A 6,388-nucleotide genomic window follows, 5' to 3' on the forward strand; every position below is an offset into this window, starting at 1 on the left:
CATACCAAACTTCTTGAGTATCTCCTTGATATACTTAGACTGAGTAATGTAGATGCCATTCCTGCTTTGTTGTATCTACAATTCAACAAAGAACTTAATCTCATCAAACATAGACATTTTGAACTCTTCGTTCATTTGCTCTAAAATTTCTTTTCATAGATCATCATTTCCTATAAATAGAGTGTTATCCACAAATATTTCTACCAATAAAATCTTCTTATCTGGTCCTTCCTGGATTTAAAAACTACTATTATCATTAGTTCTCTAAAAACCAATCTGCATAAGGTAGTTATGTAATATTTCATACCATGCTCTAGGAGCTTGTTTTAGACCATACAAAGTTTTGTACAGCTTGCAAACCATGTCCCTTTTTTTTTGGATCAACAAAACCTTCTGGTTGTTCAATGTAGACTTCTTCATCAAGAATACCATTGAGGAATGTAGATTTAACCTCATCTGATATACCTTAAATCCTTTATGTGCTGCATATGCAAGTAAGGTCCTAACACCTACCAATCTTGCAATAGGAGCAAAAGTTTCACCATAATCAATGCCTTCTTCTTGAGAGTAGCCTTTACATAACAATCTAGCTTTTTTTCTCTATATCTTACCATCTTCATTCAAATTATTCCTGAATACCCATTTTGTGCCAATCACATTTTTGTCTTTGGGCCTAGGTACAAGAGTCCAGGTTTTGTTCTTCTCTATTTGTTCAATTTCTTCATTCATAGCCTCAATCCGAATTTAATTTTCCAATGCATCTTTAACACTTCTAGGTTCAAATTCAACAAGTAAACATGTACCTTTTAGCTTACTTCTTGTCACAATACCTTCTATTTTATCTCCAATAATCTGATCAAGTGTATGATGCCTTCTGACATACTTAGCTAATATAGGTTCCTTACCTTTTGAATGAATTAATTGTCTTCCTCTTGAATTTTAACTTGAGACTTGGGTTGATCTATTTGCAGCTCAGGTCCTTCAGACTTAGTAGGCACTTGTTTGGTAGCTTCAGACTGTAACTTGGATTCCTACGACTTGGTCTGAACTATTTCTGACTCAGTAACTATATTGGACTTGGTAGATGTAGTGTTCGTATTATAAAATATACCCAACAAAGTGTCAAATCATAGTAGAAAAACCTTTTGTAGTCTTCTGGTTCTTTCTTGCTTTTTTCTTCAGCCTTTTCTGCAAACTTATCAATTCTCACATGTGCACTTTCTATGATTTTGTGAGTAGAGAAATTTAAACATTTATATGCCTTGCTTTTGCTAGAGTATCCTAGAAATATACCTTCATAACTTTTTACATTAAACTTTCCTTTTCTAGAATCTTTCAAGATATAACATTTACTTCCAAATACTTTTAGGTAACTTACATTGGGTTTGTAGGCCTACCACAGTTCATAGGGAGTTTTATATGAGTCCTTCTTCACTTGTACTTGGTTCAAAGTATGAACTGCAGTGCTAGTAGCTTCCTTCCAGTATCTGATAGCAATGTTCTTTTCAATCATTAAAGTCCTTGCACAATCCATGATGGATCTATTTCTCCTTTTAACTATTCCATTTTGCTTGAGAGTTCTAGGGGTTGATAACTATCTTTTGATTCCTCTTTCAATGCAAAAGTTGTTGTATTCATTGGAGATGAACTCACTACCTCTGTCTAATCTTAATCATTTCAGTCTTTTCCCTATTTTTTTATCTACTCTTGTCAAATACCATTTGAATCTCTCAAATGCTTCTGACTTCTCTCTTAAATACATAACAGTCATCATTCTAGAGTAGTCATCAACAAAAAGAATAATTTTTTTTCTCCACTATAGCATTCTACTCCAATAGGTCCACACAAATCAATATGCACCATTTCCAAGATATCTTTAGATTGATAGTTCTTGCTTTTAAAACTAGGATATCTTGGATATCTTCATCAAAGTATTTCAAGCCTGAATCACTAATGGAAGCTAGATGAAGTCTCATAAGTCCCTACCATGCTAAAAAGTTGTCTCTGTTAAGTTTTGAAATTTCTCTCTTATAACACATCCTGATCTTTGGCATAGGTCCTTAACCTTTACTGCAAGCACCAAAAGCTCTTATACCAATTACTAGAATTATGGATGGAGTAACTAAGAGGGGGAAATGAATCAATTACCACACAAATATGCCTACAAATCCTTAGATGTTTGACAAAACTAATTACTGCTATCACTCGATAAACATACTAAAAAATTTTGTAACTCAATAAATGCAAAGTATGTTTTACTTTAGCAGATCTAGCATCAATAGTAATAATTTGCAAACATGAGAGAAAAGAAATGAACACAAGAGGCACCAAGTTTAACGTGGAAACCCAATATGGGAAAAACCACCAATGTAACTAGTTACTATTTTTCACTCTTCTGAAGTGAGCTCTGTTAGGAGCCAACCTGGTCAAAGGTTACAAAACACACTGTTAGGTGTGAACTTGTTAGAGGATTTAAATACCTTGTTAGGAGTGGCCTTGAAAGAGGTCTTAAAAAATTCAATGGAACTATCACCCTATTAGAGGATTTTCAACTGGCTATTAAACCAACTCTGTTAAGAGATTTTGGATCACTGCGACAATGGAAAGAAAGTAACAATGAAATGACCTAATTAAGATGCAACTGAATTGCTAAATCCAGATCTCTATTCTATTCAGAAAAGCTTGATCCTTCGTAATCGAATATTACTTTGTTGCTCCACAAGGATATCTAACCATCCTTCAAGTTTGCTCACACACTTTCCTTCTCAAATAATCAATACAATTGCATACTATTGAAAATCACAACTTGACCTTATATTCATATCGTTCAAATTGTCAAGTCAGCTCAATACAAATTACAATGACCAATAATCATTACCATAGTCAGCTGGAATCAATACTTGAAATGAATAAATTTCATATTCCAAATCAACAAAATCCTTCAATAGTCAACCTAGCTTGGTAAATACTGGTCCTAAAATGATTTCCTGTGTTGACCAATAGAAGCTCAGTTAACACTACGAACTTTGCACAAATCCTTTGGTAACTAAGTGAACTTGGTTAATACTGATTCTAACCAAATTTTCTTTGTTAACCATGAGAACTCAGTTAACATTGCTTTCTGCCATAATTTCCTTCAACACCTAAGTGAGCTCGGTAGACACTGTCTTTGCAGAGTAATCTCTAGGAATGCTCGGTAGACAAATAAAACTATCTTGCTAACCAAGTGAGCTCAGTAAACACTAACTGAGAACTGATATGAAATTTTTGTAAATTCAAAGACAACACACAATTAGTTAATTGTATCGAACAGATGAGGTCAAGGGGCAACATGGGAATCATTGGAAAGGGAAAAGTAGAGATTAAGTTGTAGAATGAGAGTCATTGGCTACTACATGAGTTAAAACATGTTCCAAGGCTGAGTATGAATTTAATTTCAGTAGGGAAACTCAGTGATGAGGGTTGTGTAGTTACTTTTGATGATAAAAATTGGAAGGTTTCAAAAGGTTCCCTTGTAGTAGCAAAAAGTGTGAAAGTAGGCACTTATATCTTTGTACATGTCATACTGTTCCTTTTACTTTGATTGTTTTAGAGAAAAATGAATGTTCAGGAATAGTTGCTACAGTTGAGCAGGGAGAACAAACTATTGTTGTAGATTCTAATACAACACTATGACACAAAAGAATTGGGCACATAAGTGAGAAAGGTATGAAAGTACTTCATTCAAAGAAAGTTTTACTAGGTCTGAAATATGTTAATATGGATTTCTGTGAAAGTTGTGTTTATGGAAAATAAAAGAGAGTGGGTTTTGTGAAGACTGGGAAGGAAAATAAAAGTGAGAGATTAGAGCTTGTGCATACAGATGTATGGGGACCAGCTCAGGTATCTTCCCTTAGTGGCTCTCATTATTATGTTAATTTTATTGATGATGCAACTAGAAAAGTATGGGTTTATTTCTTTAATCAAAAATATGATTTATTTCAAACTTTTAAGAAATGGAAATGCTTGGTTGAAAATGAGAATGGAAAGAAATTAAAATGTCTCAGATTTGATAATGGTTGTGAGTATTGTAGTCATGAATTTAAATATTATTGCTCCACTAATGGTATTCGTAGACAGAAAACTATTCCAAGGACTCCACAATAAAATGGAACGGTTGAATGCAGAACATGACTATAATGGAGCATGCAAGGAGCATGAGGTTGCATGCAAGGTTTCCCTTAAACATGTGGGTAGAGGCTATCAATAATGTTGTATATTTGATTAATAGAGGTCTCTCTACTCTTTTGGTTTGTGGTATTCTAGAGGAAGCATGGACTGGTAAGAAGGCGAGTTATTCTTTTCTCAAAACCTTTGACTATGAAGCATTTTCTCATATAGATTCTAAAAATAGAAACAAGTTGGAAGCTAAGTCAAAGAAATGTGTATTTTTTGGATATGATATTGATGAATTAGGTTATAGGCTTTGGGATTTTGAAAATCAAATTGTAAGAAGCAAGGATGTCATATTCAATGAGAAAGTGTTGTATAAAGATCTATTTTAGCAACATGAGAAGAAAGAAGATGATTATGTGGTGTTGGATGATACTCTAAAAGATGATGTTTTAGAAATTCCTCATGATCTTCAACAACTGCAAAAACAAATACCACACACCCCAGTAAATGTTAGACGATCAACAAGGTTAAGTAGACCTCCAGAAATATTATCTCCTTCTTTGTATTCTATTTTGCTTTCTAATGCTAGTGAACCTGAATGTTATGATGAAGCTATGCAAGTGGATACAAAGATTCAGTGGGAGTCTGCAATGAAAGAAGAAATGGACTCTTTGCTAAAAAATAAAACATGAAATTTATGCAACTTGCCTGCAGGTAAAATGATTTTATAGAATAAATGGGTTTGCAGGTTGAAAGAAGAGGATGGAGGTAAGAAATGATTTAAAGTCTAGTTAGTGGTAAATGGATTTGCATAGAAAAAGGGTATTGATTTTAATGAGATATTTTCTCCTGTTGTTAAAATGACTTCTATTCACATTGTTTTAAGTATTGTGGCTACTGAAGATTTGCATTTGGAGTAGCTTGATGTTAAAACAACCTTTCTTCATGGTGATTTGGATGAAGAGATATATGTTGGGCGTTCTTTTTGCACAAGGTCAACAACATGAATCCATAGTGTAATTCCTCTCTTGAAAAGAAAATCTTTTTAAGGATCCACTCCAAGGTTCAGTGTTTGTCTTGCGATGTACCAAAATTCACTCAGTAGAAGATAAATGTGAATGTTCACAAGGAGGCCTTTGTTGGTTCTAAAAAACTCTTTTTTCTTGGAATCGAAGTAAAATCTGTTTGCTGTCTCGAAATATCACACCAAAAGAACAATATTTTTGTATTTTTCATTTTTCCAATGAATGCAATTCTAACAATGCAACTACTATGAGGTCCTATTCTACAAAGGGGTTAGTAAAGAAAATAGCGAAATTGAAAGAAAATAACATGAAATCAAATAACTTGAAATTGAAATTCCTAAATGGACATAAGCTACAGAACACAACACGTTGCGAGTTAAACCTTTGAAGAAATCGATAGGAAACCAATGAAAACAGGAGCAGCGCTTCCTAGAATCCAATGATGCAATTGTCGGTGAGAATTTTTAACAAATCAAATGATGTTTCACTCTTCATTAAATCACAAGGCCACGAAAAGTGCGCTCATGCGAGACAAAAAGCTATGTAGACACAATTGGGTGATCACTTCTCAAGCTCGTTATGTCAATGGAATTCATATATCTGTAGCAAACACCAGAACTAAAAGATCGCACAACCAGAAATAATGCAATAAACCTTTGGCTCAATCACAATCTCATGAATAAAATTCACAAAATAATGACACATTCAGGCAAGAATAACTACACTCCAAATGCTAGCACCAAATGCATAATTTTATTGCATAATAATGGCCGCCCTTGTTACATTTTACAATTGGGTATTTATACGAAATCATATCCTCAATTTGTGTTGAGAGTGAGAGATATCTTGATGCAATAAAATGCTTTCAACATTTAAACAAACTAAATATATACAAACTGACAATCTAACTGGTGCTTAGAGGGACTCCATCCATATTTTATTCATTAATTGGATGCACGAGCCCTTTACATGTCAAAAAAAATGAAAGCATGAGAGAGAAAGTAGGAGGAAGCCATTAGTCGAAGTAGAAGTGCATGGAGACACCAAAAATAGAAGCTAGCCCTTCAGTTGATGTGTGTCAGAGTTAACTTGCCATCAAAATGCACTCCCAATGCATGGAAAGTGTTATTTTTGGAACTGGCAGTCAATTGTTAGTGCACCTCTAAATTGTGGACTTGCAAATCTGCGAACCTGGGTAGCTGCGGAGC

The sequence above is a fragment of the Cupressus sempervirens genome, chromosome 3, assembly GCF_028749045.1.
Source record: "Cupressus sempervirens isolate cs-2001-9-10 chromosome 3, ASM2874904v1, whole genome shotgun sequence".
Taxonomy (NCBI): domain Eukaryota; kingdom Viridiplantae; phylum Streptophyta; class Pinopsida; order Cupressales; family Cupressaceae; genus Cupressus; species Cupressus sempervirens.